Below are 24,577 nucleotides of genomic sequence, written 5' to 3'. Positions count from 1 at the left end.
ACATAAGTATTGCTCTTCCTGCCTGTTTTCAGGGACCATTCACTTGGTAAGTCTTCTTCTAGTCTTTCACCCTAAGCCAGTGTTTGTTTCTGTCCATGAGATGGGTCTCCTGTAAACAACAGATTGTTGGATATTCCTTTTTAATCCAGTTTGCCAAATGGTGTCTTTTGATGAGGGAGTTTAGTCCATCAACATTCTGTGTTAATATTGATAGGTATGTGGTGATTCCTGTCATTTAGTTGTTTTTATGGGTTAAGGATTTCATTGTGTGCAGCTGAATCATTGTTACTCTCTGATGCCTTGTCTTTTCTTGTAGTTTGATACTGCCTGTCTTCTCATGGTTTTTGTTTGCTTTCATTTTCTGTGTACAGAATTCCTTGAAGAACCTTTTCTATTGGTGGCTTGGTCATCATATATTGTTTTAGTGTCTTCTTATTGTGGAAGACTTTTATTTCTCCATCTATTTTGAGTGATAGTTTTGCTGGGTAGAGCATCCTAGGGTTCAAGTTAATTTCATTCAGTTCCTGGAATACCTCACTCTATGCCCTTCTTGCTTTTATGTTTTCTGTTGAGAAATCTGCTGTAATTTTGATGGGTTTACCTTTGTACGTTATTTGTTTTTTCTCTCTTTCAGCCTTCACTATTCTTTCTGTATTCTCTGTGCTTGTTGTTTTAATGATAATGTTGTGGGGTAGTTCTATTTTGGTCAAGTCTGTTTGGTGTCCTGGAGGCTTCCTGTACCTGAATGGGCATAGCTTTCTCTAGATTTGGGAAATTTTCTGTTATTATTTTGTTTAATGTATTATGAATCCCTTTTGCTTGCAGCTCTTCTCCTTCTTCAAAGCCCATGATTCTAAGGTTTGGTCTTTTGATGGAGTCAGTTAGTTATTGCATATTCTTTTTGCAGGTCTTGAGTTGTTTGACTAACAGTTCTTCAGTTTTTCCTTTAATTTCGATTTTATCTTCAAGTTCTGAGATTCTGTCTTCCATTTGTTCTAGTCTGCTGGAGTGGTCTTCCATTGTGTTTCGTGTTTCTGTTTCATTCTTTTTTCTGAGGTTTTCTATATCATGGGTCACTTGCTCTGTAATATTGTCAACTTTTGTATTTAATTCATTTACCTCTATTTATAGATTTATCTGTTTCACTTTGGTGTTTATTTAGGGCTCCTATGAGTTTGCTTATTTGTTTCTGTGTCTTCTTGTATTCTTTGTTTTTGGTGTCTTGAAATTTCTTGAATGCCTCGTATATGTTTTAATTAACCATGTCTAGTAACACATCTCCATGAAATTCTCAGTGATTACTTGCAGGATTTCTTCTTTGAGAACGTTCTTGTGGGCATCATTGGATCATTGGGTTTCTTGCTGTCATTTATCTTTGTTTTTTGGAGCCCAGAACTGGGTATCCATTTTCTTCATTTCCCTCTGAATCTTGTATTAAATTATTTTTTGGGGGAGAATGGTTTCCATCCCTTTTTCTTCTTCCTAGTGCTCCAGTTGGTACTGTGCAACTATGTTCTTGATAGGCTACTTGGTGGTTTCAGTCACCTGTTTTATTTCCCTTGGTTCAATTTTAGTTTTTGGCTGCACTGGGTTTTTAGCTTAGTGTGTGTGTGCTGTTTCTGTCCTTGGTCTGGTTGTAATTTAGTATTAGCTAACCACAATATTAAAACTAACAAAACAAAACAAAACAAAAAACCCAAAGTAATCAACAGGGAGAGATGAACAAACAAACACAAAGAAACAAGAAACAAAACAAACAAACACACACACACAAATCTCCAGGTTCAGGAAGAATAGAATATCAGTCTTAGTTTAAGTTCTGGTGTTACTCCTCCAGCATCCAGTCTTCATGTTGGTATGTAAGCAGAAGCTCTGTCGTAATCTTGCCAGGTGGCTGGGTAGTGTTTTTTTTTTTTGTCTTTCAGCGGCAGCTGCTTAGTCAGCTCCTTCCTCAGTGAGGTGTGGCTGTTTAAGTTTGTATGTTGTCCTCACATTCCAGAGATCAGCTCTGTAGCTCACCGGCTGTCCTGTTTTAGAGATGCATTTTTGCTCTGCATTTATTTGGGGCTTGTTTCTTTGTCTTACCCCTTTTCTCTCAAGTAAGGTCAGTGGTCTGTCAGCCGGCCCCTTGCTGTCAGCATGTTATGATGGTTTGCTTATTGTTTTTCAAGTTTGCAGTGTTATTTGACTTTGGATGTTGCTCACTGGCTCAGAAGATGAGCTTTGTGGATTGCTATCTGCCCTATTTCAGGCAGCGTCTTATCACTGGCCTGCTGTCAGCCCTCCCGCCTTTCCAGTCTTTGTTTTCTGAAAGTTCACGTGGAGATCAGCTCCTTGCTCTTCCCTCCTTCTCTGGTGTGCTTTCAGCATCCTGCCCCTTCTGTTGTGTGTTAGTTTTCAGTTCCTTGTTTATTGTTCAGTATATTTTTTTTTGCCAGGTTGGGGGAGGTCGGTCTGCCCAGGGGGCTATGCTGGTTTATCTTAAGGGTGGCTGGGGGAATACCATGTGACACTTGGTGCTCACCTGTTTGGTCTTCAGAATGTCTCCCAAGCAGGTTTGGAACCAATGTCTGGCGGCAGGGGGAGCCCTCCTGTTTTCTCAGTGTAAGGTGGCATGGAGAAACTTTCTATGGACTTTTAAAATCTTTGAGGTGCATTGTTAAGATGTTCATGTGAGATCTTTCAATTTTGTATGTATGCATTTTTTGCTATAATCTTCCTTTTCAGTACTGCTTTTGCTGTATTACAGATTTTGGAATACTGTGTTATGATTTTCATTAACTTCTAGAATTTTTTTGATTTCTTAATTAATTTCTTCCATTACCCATTGATCATTTAAGAGTGTGTTATTCCATGTGTTTTCATACTTTCCATTTTTCATGTTATTGATTTGTAATTTTAATCCATTGTGGTCTGAGAAAATACATGATATGATTTCAACTTTTGAAAAAAATTATTGAGACTTGATTTGTAACTTAATGCATGCTGTATCTTGGAGAATGCTCCATGAGCTGATGACAAGAATGTGTTTTCTGCTGTTGTTGGATGAAATACTTTCTAAGTACCAGTTATGTCCATTTGTTTAACTAACATGTTTCTTTGTTGATTTTCTGTCTGGATGATCTGTCCACTGTTAACTGTAGTAAGGGTTTATCCCTCCATCTGGATTTAATATCAGCTTTATGCATTTGGGTGGTCATGTGTTAGATATATATGTTTATAATTATTATCTCTTCTTGTTGAACTGATCCTCCTATAAATATACAATAATCTAGTATGTGTCTTATTACCATTTTCAACTTAAAATCTGCTTTGTCTGATATAAGTATAGTTATCCCTTCTCATTTTTATTGCCATTTGTGTGATATATATCTTTCCAATCTTCATTTTTAGTCTATGTGCACCTTTAACAGTGATTTGAGTTTCTTGTAACAGCATATTGCAAGGTCTTTCCTTTCAACTTTTCAGGTAGTTTGTGCCTTTTGATTGGTGTATGTAATACATTTATATAAAAGGTTATTACAAATATGAACTTCTTCCTGTCATACTGGAATTGTATTCTGCTTGCTTTGTACATTTTTTGCTTACACCTCTTTATTTTTGTGATTTGGTAGTTTTCTGACATGCTAATTAATTCTCTTTATTTTCTATTTAATGTGTCTGTTCTTCTAAGTGAATGTTGTATATTCATGTGTTTTAATGATGGTAGCTATCCTTTTGTTTATAGTATAGGACCCCTTAAATATTTCTTATAGGGCTGCTTTGGTGATGATGAATTCTCTCAGCAATGTAGCAAGCTCTTGCTTTTTCTGTCAACATCCAGTTTTTCTCCATATCAAGATGTTGTTTCCCCTTTTTATAACAATTAACAGGGAGAGATCCAAAATGGTGGCTAAGGTAGAAGTCAGAACTTCTCAGCTCCATGACACCAGAAACCTACTTGAGACGTTGGAGCTACCTTTGGGTAATTCTGATTGCTCCTAGTCAAAATAATAACCACCATCAAAAATAAAATTCAATGACTGACCCTTACATCAGCCTTTACTTGCATCTATCAGCCATGAGAATCCCACCTGGCATGGCCAGCAAGGTGTGTCTGGCACCCTGCCCTGAGAAAAAAACCCTGGCTGCTTCTCTTTCTCTCTCTTTTTATTCTTCTCCTAATAAGCAGAAGACAGAACATCAATCAGAATCAAACTCTGCAACATCCTGAACCCCTAACTCATGGAAATCTTCTCTATGCTGCACCACACTGAAAAATGCAAGGCCATTTCTCTCCACCAGCTGGCTCTAAAGCTGCCTGTGTGAAACTGCAGAAGGAACAGATGAACATCACACACCATGCATGACTCCCCTACCCATCCCCCCTGGGAAAATAATCCAGTCCAGCCCCTAAGCAGCCTGAACCACCCCTGCAGCAAAACTGAAAAACAAAAACAGCTAACTGTAATCTAACACTGACAGTGGATGTGGGGGTGTAACACTGAACCTGCCCTGGAGAATGGGTGTGGGACAAAGAGCCAAACTCTCAGTGCCAAAATCACTGTGATGCATGCATAAAGCAGCAAAGCTGAAAGATAGAGCAGGTTTGCAAGCCAACCTCCCAGAGGAGCCACCAGCATCCAGAAGAGATCAGGAGAGCCATAAAGGCTGAGAGAGAGTGTGGGGTGACAAACCAACCTCCCAGAGGAGCTGCCAGCACTCAGCAGAGATCAGAAAAAGAGCAGAGGCTGAGAGTGAGGGTGATGTGACAGGCCAACCTCCCAAAGCAGGGTAAGGGATGGATCCTGTAGCTGATCTCTGGGTCAGAGGGCAGCATTCAAGACTGAATTGCGCCACCTTGCTGGGGGAGGAGCTGACCAAACAGAACTGCAGCTGAAGGGCAATACAGCTGCCACCTGGTGAAAGCAATAGCTCTGACCACCTTGCACGAGCTGGCAGTCTTACCTCACCTCACAATTCCAATTAAACTTGTGGACAGAAGGACCAAATACTACTCACAAGCCAATCACCTGGTGAGACCACATCAGAGCTTCCACTTGTGTGCCAATAACAGATTGGACACCTAAGGAACAACTCCAGAACTTTTACCAATAGACTAAACTTTATGTGGTTCCTGAACCTGGTGTGTTTTATTGTGTTTCTTTTTCTTTATTTTTCCTGTATTACTAACTTCATCATCACTATTCTCTTATCCCTATTCTTACCATCTGCACTTTCCCTCCTTCTCCTGTACTACAATCCATTGTTCTCTCTCCCAACTACTCATTCTGCCCCTTCTCATCCACTCTTTCCCCTGTCTTCACTTCCTCCTCCTATCCTCCCCCAACCTGTCACCATATTACCCCTCTCTACTACACACTCACCACCTGATGACTAGCCTACTTTTTCAACTGTATAAAACCTTTAGCCCCCTGCAATCCCTGACACAAACACCCTCCACTACAACAACAGAAATACACCCAAACACACACAAGGCAACAAAGCCCAGAAGCCCTTATACCTCTTTCCCCAGCCACCCACCTACCCTCTTTCCCACCCCACCTTTTTAGTTACCAATTACCCAAATTTCTCTTTCTATCCTAATAATCCTTACCTCCCCCAACTCCAACTTTTTATAGATATAATCATCAAGGGTTTTTTATATGTAAACAACTGGTCTGGCATTGAATCTGTGAATTTATTATTGCTGAATTAAAACTCCAGGCCAGGGACAGAAAGACCACATCAAACTAGCTAACAACGAAGTCACTCACAACATGAAAATTAAATTAGGGAAAGAAACCAGGCAATCAAATACACCAACTAGCCGCTAAAAACATAGTTTCACAGCACCAAGTAGAGTAATGGGAAGAAGAAGAAGGAATGGAAACCACTCTTCTCAAAACAATAATTCAATACAAGATTCAATGGGAAATGAAGAAAATGGATACCCAGTTCCTTGCCCCAAAAAAGCAATGATAAATGTCACTAAGAAGCCTACTGATGCCCACAAAAAATGCTCAAAGAGGAAATCTTGGAAGAAATCCCTGAGAAATTCATGGAGAAGATACTAAACATGGTTAAGCAGAAGTACAAAATGCACTCAAGAAATTTCAAGACACCAAAAATAAAGAACATGAGAAGACACAGAAACAAATAATGGAATTCAGAAGTGACTTCAACAAACATCAAAGTGAAAGGAAGGACACTATAAAAGGAGAGATACATGAATTAAAATGGACAATACAAATTATAAAAGAGGAGTTGAACAAAGATATGGAAAACATCAGAAGAAAGAATCCAACAGAAATCTTGGAAATAAAAAGTCCCTATAGTCAAATAAAAAACACAGTGGACAACCACTCCAGCAGACTAGAACAAGTGGAAGACAGAATCTCAGAGCTTGAAGATAAAGTAGAAATTAAAGAAAAAAATGGAAGAAATCTTAGTCAAACAACTCAAAAGCTTTGAAAGGAATATGCAGAACTCAGCAACTCCTTCAAAAGAGCAAACCTGAGAATCATGGGCATTGAAGAAGGAAAAGAGGTGCAAGCCAAGGGGATATGTAACATATTTAATAAAATAATAACAGGAAATTTCCCAAGTCTTGAGAAAGTTTTGCCATTCAGGTAGAGGAAGCCTTCACAACACGAAGCAGACTTGACCAAAATAGAACCTCCCCATGGCATATTATCATTTAAACCACAAGCACAGAGAACAGAGAAAGAATATTGAAGACTGTAAGAGAGAGAAAACAACATATAAAGGTAAACCCATCAAAATCATAGATTTCTCAACAGAAACCTTAAAAGCAAGAAGGGCATGGAGTGAGATATTTTAGGCACTGAATGAAAATAACTTCAACCCTAGGATACTCTACTCAGCAAAACTATCATTCAAAATAGAGGGAGCAATAAAAATCTTCCAAGATAAGCAGAAACTAAAACAATGTATGACCACCAAGCCACCACTACAAAAGATTCTCCAAGGAATTCTGCACGCTGAAAATGAAAGCAAACAAAACCATGAGAGGATAGGCAATATCAAATCACAGGAGAAGAAAAGACAAGGAATCAGAGAGTAACATTGATTCAGCTGCATACAATCAAACCCTTAATCAACAAAAACAACTAAATGGCAGGAATCACCACCTACCTATCAGTATTAGCACTGAATGTCAATGGACTCAACTCCCCCATCAAAACACACCACTTGGCAAACTGGATTAAAAAGGAAGATTTAATAATCTTTTGTTTACAGGAGACCCATCTCATTGAAAGAAATAAGCACTGGCTGAGGGTGAAAGGCTGGAAGAAGATTTACCAAGCCCATGGCCCCTGAAACCAGGCAGGAGTAGCAATACTTATCTCAGACAAATTAGACTTCAAACTTACATCAATCAGATGAGATAAAGAAGGACACTCCATACTAATAAAAGGGGAAATACACCAAAGGAAATAACAATTATCAACCTATATGCACCCAATGTCAATGCACCCAGTTTCATCAAACATACTCTAAAGGACCTAAAAGCATATATAAACTCCAACACAGTGAATGGGAGACTGCCATATCTTCTTTGTTGAAGTGTTTTTTTTCAAATATTTTGCCCATTTAAAATTGTGTTATTTTCTTATTATTGAGGGGTTTTTCTCCTTTTATTTATTGTTTTTACATTTACTTACATGTGTTTGCATTGTTTGTGCCTCCTCACCACCACCCCCTCCTTCCAGGTAGAACCTGTTCTGCCCTCTTGTTCTCCAATTTTGTTGAAGAGAAAAGAGACAATAAGAAAGACATAACACTTTTGCTAGTTTGAGATAAAGATAGCTATACAGAGAGATTCCTAGCATTGCTTCCATGCACTTGTGTATTGCAACCCACATTGGTTCTACCAGACCTTTTGCTGCTTCCTGGTCCCTTTCCTATAGTGGCCTGTGCTGGTTTAAGATTATTTTATTCACTCTTTTTGAGTCCTTGTGAGAGTTAATATGTTCTGAACAAAAGGTATTTATCAGATACTAAAAAATCTGTGTCTTACAATCTCAGTTTATATCTTATCTTTTGATTCTATTTAGAGTGTCTTTTGAAGAAAAGGAGACTTAAATTCGATTAAATTATATATATCAATTTTCTTTTTAGGTGTGTGACATGTAAGAAATCTCTATTTAATCCGAGACCACAAAATACCCTCCTGTGTTTTTCTCCTCTTTTTTTTTTTTAATCTGGTACTAGAGTTTGAATTCAGAGCCTTGTACTTGCTAGGCAGGCAGTCTACCACTTGAGGCAATGCCTCCAGCCCTTTTTTGTTTTAGCTAATTTTCAGATAGGGTGTCTTTTGCCTAGGATTTGCCTGGACTGTTATCATCCTACCTGTGGCCTTCCATGTAGCTGAATGACAGGCAGGGACCATCATGCCTAGCTTGTTAGTTGCTATGAGGTCTTGCTAGTTTTTTGCCTGGGCTGCTCTTGAACTGTGATTCTCCCTATCTCTGCCTCCCAAGCAGCATGGATTGCAGTTTCAAGCCACCATGCCTGGTCCCCACCCATGTTTTTTTGAAGTATTCATAGTTTCAGGTTTTATATTTAGGTATGTGCTTAATTTTAGGGAATTTATATATGACACAGAGTGTGAATACTGAGATTCTTTATTTCCGTATTTATATCCAATAGATTCTGTACCACTTCCTAAAAATACGACCCATTCTCCAATGCTTTTGAACCTTTGTTAAGCAAAGGTTCAATATATTGAATATACTGTTGACTATAATTGTGTGACTTTGCTTCTGCACTCTGTTCTGTTGCATTGATTTATTTATATGTCTATTTCTCTATATTTATGCAACCATTACACACTGTCTTCATGTGTGCAGCTTGATATAAGTTTTGAAATGTGGTAGTTTGATTTCTCTAAATTTGTTGTTCATTTCATAGTTGTTTTGCCTATTAAAATTCCTTTGCTTTACCAAATAAATTTTGGAATGAGTTTGGCAGTTTCTACAAAAAAATTAGTGAGATTTTGATAAGAATTACATTTAATCTGTATATAATTTTGAGGAGAATTGAAATCCAAATAATGTTAATTCTTTAAGCTCATGAACATGTTATGTCTATCCATCAATTTAAGGTTGTCTGATTTTTTTAATCCCAGTTTTAGTTTCCGTATACAAATCCTACAGAGTTTTACAAGATTTATTCCTTATGTGTTTAGATTTTGAAGCTGTTATAAATAGCTGTAATTTGCTTCTATTTTAGCCTCAGAAATAAAGCTATTTTACATTTTTTTGCACCTTGTACCTTCAATAAACTCAATTATGAGTTCCAGTGGCATTTTGGAGTATTCTTTGAGATTTTTTACATCTTTATTCATCTGTGAATAAAGATTATTCTATTTTATCTTTTCAAAATCTCTAGACATTAGTCTTTTTTCTTGCCTTTGCTAGACAAAGTGTTGAATACGAGTGGTTTATGATTAGTGAGTGGTGACAACAGACATCCTTTAATTGTTCTTCATCTTAGAAGAATATTATTCATTCACCAATAAGTTTATTAGTTGTGCATTTATTTTAGGTGTGTTTTATCAGGTTAAGGAAATTTATTTGTGTTCCTAATTTGCAGAGAAAAAATTCAACAGCTTTTCATGAAAAAAACTTTCAGCAAATTAGATATAGAAAGAATATACCTCAACACAATAAATGTCATATAACACATGCCCATATATATTATACACAATGGTGACAAGTTGAAAGCTTTTGTCCCAAGACCAGGATCAAGGGATGTTTTCCCATCAATGTAGTACTGGATATACTTGGTAGAGCAATTATACAATGCAAAGAAATAAAAGGCATACATGTCAGAAAGAAAAAAGTACATTTGTCTCTGTTTGAATATGACATGATCTTATATGTAGCAAACTCTAAAGATTAGAAAGGAAAAAAATATTGCTAGCATTAAACTAATTTAGTCAAGTAATAGGTGACTAAATCCACATGCTAAAATCAGTTGCAGTTTTACATAATAGCAGCAAATGCTCAGAAAAGAAAGACAGTGAACTCACAATAGCATAAAAAATAATGCTTAGGAGTATATTTAATGAAAGAAGTGAAAATCTACACACTGAAAGGTATAAAACATGGATAAAAAATACAAAAAGACATAAATAAATATAAAAGTATTCCATGCTCATGGATTGGGAAACTAATACTGTTTAAAAGTTAATGCTATCCAAAGCAAAACAGTCAATGTAGTATAATCTCTATCAAAATTCCAATGGCATTGTTCACAGAAATAGAAAACACAATATTAAATTTTGTGTGAAACCACAAAGGACCTGACTAGCTAAAGACAAAGGACTGATTACCAGAATATATAGGGAACTAAAAAAACTAAATTCTCCCAAAATTAATGAACCAATAAAGAAATGGGCAAGTGAACTAAATAGAACTTTCTCAAAAGAAGAAATTCAAATGGCCAAAAAACACATGAAAAAATGCTCACCATCTGTAGAAATAAAGGAAATGCAAATTAAAACCACACTAAGATTCCACCTCACCCCTAATGGAATAGCCATCATTAGCAACACCACCACCAACAGGTGTTGGCGAGGATGCGGGGAAAAAGGAACCCTCTTACACTGTTGGTGGGAATGTAAACTAGTACAACCACTCTGGGAAATAATTTGGAGGCTAGTAAATGGATGGAATTGGAGAACATCATTCTGAGTGAGGTTAGCCTGGCCCAAAAGACCAAAAATTGTATGTTCTCCCTCATATACGGACATTAGATCAAGGGCAAACACATCAAGGGGATTGGACTTTGATCAGATGATAAAAGCGAGAGCACACAAGGGAGGTATGAGGATAGGTAAGACACCCAAAAAACTAGACAGCATTTGTTGCCCTCAATGCAGAGAAACTAAAGCAGATACTTTAAAGCAGATACTTCTCCAATAGGAGAAGGGGACCAGGAACTAGAGAAAAGGTTAGTTCGAGAAGAATTAACTTAGAAGGTAACACACATGTACAGGAAATCAATGCATGTCAACTCCCTGTATAACTATCCATATCTCAACTAGCAAAAACCCTTGGTCCTTCCTATTATTGCTCATACCCTCTCTTCAACAAAATTAGAGATAAGGGCAGAATAGTTTCTGCCTGGTAGTGAGGGGTAAAGGGGGTAAGGGAGGGAGGGGGGGAAGGGAGGGGGCGAGGGGAAAGGGGGAAGAAATGACCCTAATATTGTATGCACATATGAATAAAATAAAAATTAAAAGAAATTAGATATAGAAAGAATATACCTCAACACAATAAATGTCATACAACATATACCCATATATATTATTCTCAATTGTGAAAAGTTGAAAGCTTTTGTCCCAAGACCAGGATCAAGGGATGTTTGCCCATCAATGTAGTACTGGATATACTTGGTAGAGCAATTATACAGTGCAAAGAAATAAAAGGCATACGCGTCAGAAAGAAAAAAGTGCAGTTGTCTCTGTTTGAATATGACATGATCTTATATGTAGGAAACTCTAAAGCTTAGAAATGAAAAAAAAACATTGCTAGAATTAAACTAATTTAGTAAAGTAATAGGTGATTAAATCCACATGCTAAAATCAGTTGCAGTTTTACATAATAGCAGAAAATGCTCAAAAAAGAAAAACAATGATCTTACAATAGCATCAAAAATAATGCTTAGGAGTATATTTAATCAAAAAAGTGAAGATTTACATTCACTGAAAGGTATAAAACATGGATAAAAAATTTAAAAAGACATAAATAAATATAAAAGTGTTCCATGCTCTTGGATTGGGAAATTAATACTATTTAAAAGTGCATGCTATCCAAAGCAAAACAGTCAATGTAGTGTAATCTCTATCAAAATTCCAATGGGATTGTTCGCAGAAATAGAAAACGCAATATTAAATTTTGTGTGAAACCACAAAGGACCTGACTAGCTAAAGAAATCTTGAGAAAGAAGGACAATTCTGGAAGTAAAACACTTCCTGATTTCACACTATATTTCAAAACTAGTAATCAAAGCAATGTAGCTCTTGCTGAAAACCAGACACACAGATCAATGAAATAGAATATAAATCCAAGAAATACACCCATGCACATACGGTCATCTAAACTTTGAAAAAGGCAACAAGATGGTATAATGAGGAATGGATAGTCTCTTCAATAAATCATGTTGAGAAAACAGGTATCTATGCAAAAAATTAAATAAGATCTTTATGACAAACCATACCCAAAAATCAACTCAAGCGAACTAAAAATTTAAATACAAGACCTGGAATTATGAAGCTCCTAGAATTATGGAATTAGTAAATATATTCTCTCTCTCATTTTTTTTTGGCCTTACTGGTTTGAACTCAGGGCCTTGTGCTTGCTAAGTAGTTGTTCTACTGTTTGAGTCATGACACCTAGTTCCTAGTAAAGAAACATAGAGGAAGAACTTGAAGACATTTGTGTAGGCGTTGATTTTTTGGATATTGCATCAGAAGCACAGTGAATAAAAGCAAAAATAAACAAGTTGAATTAGAGTTTGCATTTGAGTGCTGGATCATATGGTAGTTCTGTTTTTCATAATATCTTTATTTATTTTTGTTATTTATTAGCATATATTAAGTGTACAAAAGGGTTTCTTTGTGATATTTCCATACACATGTATAATGTACTTTGACCACATTAACTCACTCTGTTCATCTTTCTTATCGTCACTTCTTTTTATTTTCTAAAATAAATAAGGTTTCAGTATTTTCAATGTTTGATAATATTCGCCCCCCATCACCCTCTCCTTTCACCCTCCCCCATTCCAGTCCACATTTTACATTCATGTCTTCTTTATTTTTTTTGAGACAGGGTCTCTCTGGGCAGCCTAGGCTGACCTTGAACTTGTGATCTTTCTGCCTCAGACTGCAGAATGATGGGACAACAAGTATGTGCTTCCAAACCTGTCTAGGATTTTATCTTTTAAAATGACAGTGGGGTTTGAACTCAAGGCCTCAGGCATGCTAGGCCAGTGCTCTGCCACTGGAGCCATACACCCAACCCTTTTTGTTTTAGTTACTTTCTGGATAGGGTCAAGGGTTTTTTCCTAGGCCAGCCTGAACCACAATCCTCCTGTTTATAGCTCCTTCATAGCTGAGATGACAGATATGCACCACCATGCCCAGTTTACTGATTGAGATGAGGTCTTGCTAACTTTTTGTGCAGTCTAGCCTCAAATTGTGATCCTCTTGATCACTACCTTTCAAGTAGCTGGGGCTACAGGTGTGAGCCACCGTGACTGGTTTGTGTCATTTTTTTTTAGATCTAGATATAGCATATGAGGGAAAATATGCAATATTTGTCTTTTGGAGTCTGACTTGCTTTGTTTCACATGGTGATTTCCACTTCCGTCCACTTTCCTGCAAATGACAGTTTCATTGTTCTTTATGGCTAAATAATGCTGCACTGGGTATATATACCACATTTTCTTTATCCATTCATCTGTTGATGGGCACCTGGGCTGATTCAGTAGTTTGGCTATTATGAATAGTGCCGCGAATGGTTGGGCAGGTATGTGAATGGTATGCTGACTCATATTCCTTTGGATATATTCCCAGGAGTGGTATAGCAGGATATACATCACATGGTGATTCTAATTATAATATTTTTGGAGAAATTCCGTACTGATTTCCATAGTGGCTTCACTGATTTACATTCCCGCCAACAGTGTATGAGGTCAGCATTTGTTGTTTGTTTTCTTGGTAATGGTCATGCCGACTGGGGTGAGGTGGAATCTCAGCCCAGTTTTGATTTGCATTTCCTATATGGCTAAAGATGCTGACATTTCTTCATGTATTTTTTGGCCACTTGGACATTTTTGGAGAGCTGTCTGTTCAACTTGTTTGCCTACTAGTTAATTGCATTATTTGTTCTTTTGATGTTCAAATTTCAGCTCTTTTTATATTCTCAATATTAATCTCTTGTCTGATGAATAGTTGACAAAGATTTTCTCTCATTCTGTAAACTGTCTTTTCATTCTGTTAATTGTTTTTTGTGATGTGCAGAAGCTTTATTTATTTTTTTGGCAGTACTGGGGTTTGAATTCAGGGCTTTGCCCTTGTTAGACAGGCACTCTGCTACCTGAGCCACTCTTCAATCCCTTTGTGATTTAGGTTATTTTTCAAATAAGGTCTTGCTGTTTGCCTAGGGCTGGCAGTGGACTATGATCCCCCTACCTATAACTCCCTCATATCTGGGATAAGAGGCATGTACCACCATACCAGACTTATTTGGTTGAGATGGGATATTTCTAACATTTTGATAACTTTTTGGCCTTGAACTGAGATTGTCCTGTCTCTACCTCCCTAGTTGCTGAGATTACAGGCATGAGCAGCAAGCCTGGCCTGCAAAAACCTTTTTAATTTAATGCAATTCCATTTGTCAATTCCTGTTTCTGTTTCTTTAGCTATTGGAGTCCTCGTCTGAAAGCCACTGCTTATATGCCTGTATCTTTAAGTGGTTTCCCTACACTTTCCTGTAGTAATTTCAGTGTCAGCTATTATGTTAAGGTTTTTGATCTATTTGAATTGACTTCTGTACTGGGTAACAGATAAGAGCCCATTTTCAGTCTTTTACACACAGTATTAAATTTTTCCAGCACCATTTGTTGAAGAGGCTGTCTTTTCCCTCAACATATGTTTTTGGCTCCTTTGTTAAAAATCAGATGACTGCAGCTATGTGAGATTATTTCTAGATCTTCTATTCTGTTCCATTAGTTTACGTGTTTGTTTTTGTGCCAATACCATACTGTGTTTGTTATTATCTCTCTGTAGCATAATTTGAAATCAACTGTTTAAAGGTCAGTGTCAATCAAAAGGAGAAACTATTAGTTTTCTCTTGATTTCTGGAAAATGTCTCCTTTTAAAGCACCAGAGTTGTATGTTTGGTATTCACAATAAAGAAAGTGTGTGTGTGTGTGTGTGTGTGTGTGTGTGTGTATGTGTCTGTTAGTCTAATTGGACCACTATCAAACAACAGGATAGATTGGATAGTTTATAGATAACAGAAATTCATCACTTGTAACATCAAAGTGCAGGTAGATTCAATGTCTGTTGAGTGCCCATTTCTTGTTTCATTGATGGCCATTTCTCACTGTGTCCTCACGTGGAAGAAGGGGTAGCAGAGCTAGCTCTCCAGGTCTCTTTTTTAAGGACACTAAGGCTATTCCTAAGGCTCTTCCCTTAAAACTTAATCCCCTACCAGAGGTGTCTCCTCCTAACTATCATGTTACAGATTTGAACTTCAACATCTATCAGCTGGTAGATGTATGTGTGTGTGTGTGTGTGTGTGTGTGTGTCTGTGCATACATGCACACTTGCACATAGATATGTGATTTTACTGTTGATTTTTTTAAGAATACCAATAGTTACATTTTCTTTTTTAAAATATTTTTACTAGTATATGGTAGTTATACAGGGGGTTTTGTGGTGACATTTCCCTATATATGTATATTATACCCCTGTTTGACTCATCCTCTCCATTGTTCTCCTTCTTACCCCACTCCCCTTCTTAAAATAACTTCAGCAGGTTTCAATGTTCCATATTCATACATACATATATATAGAAAGCTGATTTTATATTTGATTGAATAACAAAAGGCAACTGGCAAGTCTTTTGGCTGTGTGCTGAGTTTTTAAGACACCCAACACCCAGCACCCAATGGGTTGTTAACTTTGTGTGTACACTTTGATTCATCTCAAATAAAAATCATTCTTATATTACACAGAGCTCAAGTTTTGAATTCAGACTCATTTGTGTCTCAAGTCAATTTCTGTCATCTAACAATTTCTGTGATCTTTGAACAGATTCCTCTGAGACTTATTTTCTCACCTATAAAATGGAATAACAAAAACATCTCTGTTATGGGCTGTTTGAGAAGAGTGGTACACAGTAAATCCTCCGCAAGCCAATGTCACTAGCTAAACTATTATTATTCTCTGAGTTTCCTGCATGGCTGAGACAGGCCTGTTGAAAATGCTCCCCACCAGGTCAGCATGTGGCAATGTATCAAATCTGATGCTCACAGCCTAGATAAGGTATTTGACTATGGTAGGGAGAAGCGCACAAGGAAAGCGCAGATCAAAAGCAAGCAAAAGAGGTCTAGTACAGTTGAAGAGTGAGGCAAAGGCATTATCACAAGAACAAGTTGACGGTTAGAAGCCAGGAGAGAGGCAATTGAGTGTGGAGTGTGACTTCCTGTGCAGACAGGAAACCCAGCCTTTAGCTATGAGTTGTGGTGTCATTGTGATCTTATGTACTTGGCTCATATGGCCAGCATAAAAGTAGCTCTTTAAAGACACTTCACGGGTTTCATCAGCACCCCTCCCAAGCATCACACATTTGTTTTAGAGAATCCCCAAGGTCACGGATCTATCTCATTTACTGTATGCTTAATAATTTCCAAGACCAACCACATAAAATAGTGTTTCACTAGATGCAAGAAGAAGAAAACTTTTACCTTATCAGTGCCTTCAGAGAGGCTTTCTGTAACCACCTAATGTAAATAGTGCTTCGTTCATCTCTGTAGGTAGCAATACTTTATTTATCTTCATTTATTTCTAGTTTCTGTATTTATACTAGTTTTTGTTTCTTAATTTTTTTGTGAACATCTCCTTTGGTTAGAATGTACAACTGCAAGAGGTGAGATGTTTGGAGATTTTGTTTGCAGCTGTGTTTCAGGCCTAGAGAAGTGACTGGTATATAGTATGCTCTGAATATAAGTGTCTGTTGGATGAGTGTTTTCTGTACTCTTATTTCCATATCTTATTTGTAGTTGTTCCCTTTCTGTCATTTTTCAGCTCATGGTTCTCTGCTGGTGTCATTTCCATTCTTGAAAACCTACATCAAATGTAGCTTATTCCATAAGTTTTCCTGTCATCCCAAGTCAAAAATAATATGTTCAACTTAATCTGGTTTTTTATTTTGAATACTCATTTTTATTTTATGAGAACAGGAAAGTGAAAACCATTTCCTGCAATTAAAATACTACATCCTGCTCTGAGTCAGAAATACTGATTCAGGGTGTCTTATAGCTTACCAAAATCAGGGTTCTTGAAGAGACGTGCAGGGTCATTTCAGTCTCTTCTGCAGCAAAAGCACATTGTCCGTTCATAAAAGGCACTAAGTCGGCTAGTTTGGCGTTTAAATCTTAGCGTTAGACAGTTGGGATCAAGTTGCACTGTAGATGTATATGATCTTGCATGAAATATTTAACTTCAATTTTTCCTTTTGCAAAATGGGGACAGGCAAACATGTTTGCCTCACATAGTTAAAGTGAAGAGTAAGTATGATCATACATATGGAACATTTAGCATGAGGTTTTTTTTTTTTAACTGTAATAAGCATTTTATCTCTGCTTGGCCTTTTGGCTAAGATCAAATGTAGTATAATAAGTATTTCTCATGCACAGGAAATCAATGTGAGTCAACTCCCTGTATAGCTATCCTTATCTCAACTAGCAAAAACCCTTGGTCCTTCCTATTATTGCTTATACTCTCTCTTCAACAAAATTAGAGATAAGGGCAAAATAGTTTCTGCCAGGTAGCGAGGGGTAAGGGGGGGTAAGGGAGGGAGTGGGGAGGGAAGGGAGGGAGCTGGGGGAAGGGGGGATAAATGACTCAAACATTGTATGCACATATGAATAAAATAAAAATAAAAAAAGAATTTCACAACATTTAGCTGTCATTATTATAATTGCTAGTAATATTAGGGAATCAAATGGTTATCGAATCCCAGTTTTTAAAATAAAATGAATCCTTGCAAAGGGAACAACTTTGTTCCAATGCAAATATTAATTCCATAATCTGATTATTCATAATTAATTATCATCTAGGCAAGCTTTGTCACCTAGGCTATATCCAAAATTCTTATTGGTCATTAACACGTGGTGTAAATAATAAAAAGAAAGTACTTAAAAATTGAGATGTCTATTTAATGATCAAATTAACTGCATTTGAACATCAGATTATTTATATTCATTATCTTAGAAAAGAAGCATAAAATCCTGTTGTATTATGCAGCATCTTTACTGTTCCTTGTAATAGTTAACAAAATATTACTTTTGTGGTAAGAATAGTTGAAATTTCCTCTTGGCAACTTTGAAACGTTTAACTCATTATTGACTCTAATCCCTACTATTCAGTAGATCTCAAAAAACCTTATTCCTCTTATCTAAGTGAAATTTTGTACCCTTTGACAAATATCCTCTTGTTCCCCCAGCCTCCGCTCTGGTAAACAGAGAATATGATATGCTTTAAATACAGTTATCTCTACTTTGCTTATAAGTTCAGTTGTTTCAGGTTCCACATGTAAGTGAGATGATATTGTATTTGTCTTTTCTGTGCCTGGCTTATTTCACTTAGTATAATGGCTTCCAGCTTCATACATCTTGTTAACAATGACAAAGTTTCCTTCTTTTTAGTGGATGAATAGTTTTTTTTAATCATAAAAGAACATTTTCTTTGGTAGTAGCCATTGCATATCATTATTTATTGTTGGTTTGTTTTGCATTTCCACAATGGTTAGTAATAGTAAACATTTTTTCATATATATGTTAGGGAACATGGTAAAGTGAGATCATCTAGTGTGCTTGTGGGGTTTTTGTTTGTTTATTTGTTTTCATTTTTGTAGCTGTTATTGGTGTCTCAATATACTTTACAAACATTTTGATTTTCACCAGGTATGCTTATCTGTCGATGGTGGCTAGTTGGACTTTTTGTAAGGGATAGTGAAACCTGTGGCCACCTTGCTGAAGTTACTCACTGACAAAATAGTATTGATTTAAAGGTGACAACTCCTTTTACTATGGAATCCATGTATTTTAAACGATGTGTTGGGAGATTCATAAAAATGTTGACATAACTTTTCTGTCTTAATTTTTAAGGTTCACAGTTAATCATAGGTTCTACTTAGGATTCACTTTAACATAAAATACATATGACTGACTTATGCTGGAATTTCTCTTAGTTTTCTAGGGCACAGATATTTTTCTAAACTTCATGACATAATTACAGACTAGGATTCATTCTTTTTTTTAATTTTTATTTTGAAAACAATGATTTATTAGCATATTTAAGAAGGTGGTTTAATTGTGATAATTCCATATATGCATACATGGTTCTTTGTTAGCTGTTCATTTTTTTTCTTTTTTTAAATTTTACTTTTGTACTGGGTGGCAGAATATTGTGGCATTCACAAAATTCTTACAATGTATCATATATAGCACACTTGAATTCACCCTCTCCACCATTCTCCTTTATCCCACTTCCCATTCCCATTCCTGGAATAGTTTCAACAGATATCTTTTTTCTGTTTACATTCATGTGTACACTGTGTTTACAATGTATTCACCCTCTTACACCCATTCCCCACCTCATCCCTCCTTCTACTGGTATTAGCGTCCCACACTCTCCCCAGGCAGGAACTGTTCCATCCTCCTTTTCTCTGATTTTTCAAAAGAAAGAAAATGAAGATGGCAACTAGGGTACAGAAGCAGATAGCCGGAGCTTTGTGATTCCAAAACCTTATCTTCCATTGATAAGCAGAGAGTAAAAGAACATATGACCACCAAACCACCACTACAAAAGATTCTCCAAGGAATTCTGCACACAGAAAATAAAAGCAAACAAAACCATGAGAGGACAGGCAGTATCAAACCACAGGAGAAGAAAAGACAAGGAATCAGAGAGTAACATTGAGTCAGCCGCACATAATAAAAGCCTTAAACAACAAAAACAACTAAATGACAGCAATCATCACATATCTATCAATATAAACGCTGAATGTCAATGTACTCAACTCCCCTATCAAAAGACACCATTTGGTAAACTGGATTAAAAAGGAAGATCCAAAAATCTGTTGTTTACAGGAGAGCCATCTCATGGACAGAAACAAACACTGACTTAGGGTGAAAGGCTGGAAGAAGACTTACCAAGCAAATGGTCCCTGTAAACAGGCAGAAGTAGCAATACTTATCTCGGACAAAGTAGACTGCAAACTTACATTGATCAAACAAGATAAAGAAGGACACTGCATACTAATAAAAGGGGAAATACACCAAAAGGAAATAACAATTATCAATGTATATGCACCCAATTTCATCAAACATACTCTGAAGGACCTAAAAGCATATATAGACTCCAACACAGTGGTAGTGGGAGACTTTAATACCCCCTATCATTAATAGATAGGTCATCCAAACAAAAAAATCAATAAAGAAATTTAGGACTAAATCACACCATAGATGAAATGGACCTAGCTGATGTCTACAAAATATTTCATCCAACTTCTGCACAATATACATTCTTCTCAGCAGCCCATGGAACTTTCTCCAAAATTGATCATATCTTAAGGCACAAAGCAAGTCTCAGCAAATATAAGAAAATAGAAATAATCCCATGCATTCTATCTGATCACAATGCATTAAAACTAGAACTCAACAACCAAAACAACAGTAGAAAACATGCAAACAATTGGAGGCTGAACCACACATTGCTCAATGATCAGTTGGTCATCGTAGAAATAAAAGAGGAAATCAGAAGGTTCCTGGAAGTTAATGAAAATGAAAACATGACCTACCAGAACCTATGGGACACAGCAAAGGCAGTCCTAAGAGGAAAGTTTATAGCCATGAGTGCATGTGTTAAAAGGACAGAAAGATCTCAAATCAATGACCTAATGCTACATTTCAAACTCCTAGAAAAATAAGAACAAGCAAAACCCAAAACAAGCAGGAGAGAAATAATAAAAATAAGGTCTGAAATTAATGAAATAGGAACAACAACAACATTAAAAAACCACACAAAGAAACAACAACAACAAAAAAAAGCTGGTTCTTTGAAAAGTAAACAAGATTGACAGACCCCTGGCAAATCTGACTAAATTTGGAGGGAAAAGTCCCAATCAGTAAAATCAGAAATGCAAAAGGGGACAATAACAATAAACACCAAGGAAATCCAGGGAATCATCAGAGACTACTTTGAGAACCTATATTCTAATAAATTGGAAAATCTTGAAGAAATTGACAAATTTCTAGATACTTATGACCATTCAAAACTGAACCAAGAGGATAGTAACCACCTAAACTGATCTATAACATGTAATGAAATTGAAGCAGCAATAAATAGTCTCCCAAAAAAGAAAAGTCCAGGACCTGATGGATTCTCTGCTGAATTCTATCACACTTTCAAAGAAGAACTAATACCAGCACTCCTTAAACTTTTCCACAAAATAGAAAGGGAAGGAACACTGCCTAACTCATTCTATGAAGCCAGCATTACACTCATCCCCAAACCCAACAAGGACACATCCAAAAAGGAAAACTATCGGCCAATCTCCTAAATAAACATGTATGCAAAAATCCTCAATAACATAATGGCAACCTGAATCCAACAACATATCAGAAAGATCATTCACTACGACCAAGTCGGCTTCATTCTAGGAATGCAGGGGTGGTTCAACATACGCAAATCTATAAATGTAATACAGTACATTAATAGAAGTGAAGACAAAAACCACTTGATCATCTCAATAGATGCAGAAAAAGCCTTTGATAAGAGCCAACACCATTTCATGATAAAAGCTCTAAGAAAACTAAGAATAGAAGGAAAGTACCTCAACATTGTAAAGGCTATATATGACAAACTTACAGCCAACATCATACTTAATGGTGAAAAACTGAAACCATTTCCCATATAATCAGGAATGAGACAAGGGTGCCCACTATCCCCACTCCTATTCAACATAGTACTGGAATTCCTAGCCAGAACAACAAGGCAAGAAGAAGAAATGAAAGGAATACAAATAGCTAAAGAAAATGTAAAAATATCCCTATTTGCAGATGATATGATCCTATACCTTAAAGACCCAAAGAACTCCACCCAAAAACTCCTAGACACCATAAACAGCTTCAGCAAGGTGGCAGGATACAAAATCAACTTACAAAAATCAGTAGCCTTTCTATACACCAACAGTGCACAAATTGAGAAAGAATATAGGAAAACAATTCCATTTACAATAGCCTCAAAAAAATCAAATACCTAAGAGTAAACTTTAAGAAGGATGTAAATGACTTTATAAGGAGAACTACCAACCACTGAACAAAGAGATTTAGGAAGACTACACAAGTTGGAAAGGTCTCCCATACTCATTAATTGGCAGAATCAACACAGTAAAAATAGCTATACTATCAAAAGCAATCTACATGTTCATTACAATTCCTATCAAAATCCCAATGACATTCATGACAGAGATTGAAAAATCTACCCTAACGTTCACTTGGAAACACAAAAGACCACAAATAGCCAAGGCAATAGTGAGCTAAAAGAGCAATGCTGGAGGTATGACAATACCCGACTTCAAACTATACTACAGAGCCATAGCAATAAAAACAGCATGGTACTGGCACAAAAACAGATGTGAAGACCAGTGGAACAGAATAGAGGACCCAGATATGAATCCACACAGCTATGCCCACCTTATTTTTGACAAAGGCTCCAAAGACATATAATGGAGAAAAGATTGCTTCTTCAACAAATGTTGCTGGGAAAAGTGGCTGTCTGCCTGCAGAAAACTGAAAGCTGTTCCACGCCTGTCACCCTGTACTAATATCAACTGAAAGTGGATTAAGGACCTTTTATCAGACCTGAAACCATATAGTTATTACAAGAAAGAGCAGGGAATACCGTGGAAACAATAAGTATAAGTAAGACTTCCTCAGTAGAACTCAAGTGGCCCAGCAAGTAAGAGAAAGGATGGACAAATGGAACTATATGAAATTAAAAAGCTTCTGCACAACTACAAAAAAATGGTCTCTAAATTGAAGGGACCACCCACAGAGTGGGAAAAATTGTTGCTAGCTATACATCAGGCAGGGATTCATAACCAGAATATACAGGGTGTTCATAAAGGTAAAACTACCCCCAAATTAATAACCCAATAAAGAAGTGGGAAACTGAACTAAACTCTTTCAAAGGAAGAAATCCAAATAGCCAAAAATACATGAAAAAATGCTCACCATTCCTGGCCATAAAGGAAATGCAAATCAACACTACACTAAGATTCCACCTCGCTCCTGTTAGAATACCAACAACAAATGTTGGTGAAGATGCGGAGAATAAGGAACCCTCATACACTGCTGGTGAGAATGTAAGCTAGTACAAACACTTTGGAACACAATATGGAGACCCCTTAAAAAACTAAACATAGATCTGTCATATGATCCAACAATACCACCCCTAGGGATATACCCAAAGGAATGTGATTCAAATGATTACAAAGGCACCTGCACACCCATGTTTATTGCAGCGCTATTCATAATAGCTAAGTTATGGAAACAGCCAAGATGCCCTACTACCGACATATGGATCAACAAAATGTGGTACTTATACACAATGGAATTTTATTCCACCACTAAGAAGAATGAAATTTTGTCATTAGTAAGTAAATGGATGGAATTAGAGAACATCATCTTAAGCGAAGTTAGCCAGGCTCAGGAGGCCAAAAATTGCATATTCTCCCTCATATGTGGATTATAAACCCAAAACAAATGCGATAATATTATTGGACATGGGTCACACACTAAGGGGAGAACATGTACAGGAGGACTAGCGAAAGGGAAGGAAACCTAAAACTTGAATGTGGTTGAAGGGCTCACTGTAGATAAGTGAATAAAGTAATCTTAAATTGGCAGAGGTCACTATGGGAAGGTGACCAGGAAGTAATGAAGAGGTCTGGTAGAGATGAACCAATGTGGGTTGCAATACACATGTGCATGGAAGCAGTGCTAGGAATCTCTCTGTATAGCTATCTTTATCTCAAACTCTTTCTTATTATCTCTTATTTTTTCTCTTCAACAAAATTGGAGAAGAAGAAGGAAGAGGTTCTGCCTGGAAGGAAGGCGGGAGGGAGAGGGGAAAGGAGGGAGGAGGGGGAGGTGGCACAAACAATGTGTACACATGTAAGTAAATGCAAAAATGATAAAATAAAAGAAAAAAAATTATTAACAGCACCAAGATTAGCTATAAGGGACCTGTTGCACAAGTAATGCATGCAGCACAAGCTCCTGTTGGTTGCTTACTCTGCTCATAATAATGAGCATCCACATGGGCTTCAGCAGCTTTACTCTTCAGGATCCCCTCAACTTTGTCTACCCCAATGAATGCATCCAAAACTTTTTACTACTTTGTGTGGCTGCAGAATCATCCAGTGAGGCACTTTAATAGAATTCTGGGTAGAGTCTCCAGCATGATACTGAACTTTGAATTTTTTTTTACTAGTTCATCAAACTGTTCCTTCTGCTTATTGTAACTTCAGCCAAGATTTAGTCATTTGGTTTCAGAGAATACTTATCAAGGAAATCTTTGTCCACTGTAGCAGAGATGTCAAGAAGAGGAGTTCCCATCCCAAAGAGGATGTTTTCATTCAGCCCTAACAGAGTCTGTACCTTCAGCTTTTTGGGCTTTGGTTCTTCCTCAGCTGCTGCCATCCTTGTTCTCCCACCCTACATTGGTTGACTGTGCACCCCACCCCTCGGCTTCTTTTATTTT

At 36.9% G+C, this 24,577-nt stretch overlaps 1 pseudogene; it reads right to left on the bottom strand.

Moving 5' to 3' along the window:
• Window positions 1–3,738: 3,738 nt before the first annotated feature.
• Window positions 3,739–24,516, bottom strand: LOC141419841 (adenosine kinase pseudogene; annotated as a pseudogene).
• Between the last annotated feature and the right edge of the window lie 61 nt (window positions 24,517–24,577).

Source organism: Castor canadensis, chromosome X (assembly GCF_047511655.1).
Source record: "Castor canadensis chromosome X, mCasCan1.hap1v2, whole genome shotgun sequence".
NCBI lineage: Eukaryota > Metazoa > Chordata > Mammalia > Rodentia > Castoridae > Castor > Castor canadensis.
This window is presented reverse-complemented; position numbering and strand designations above follow the sequence as displayed.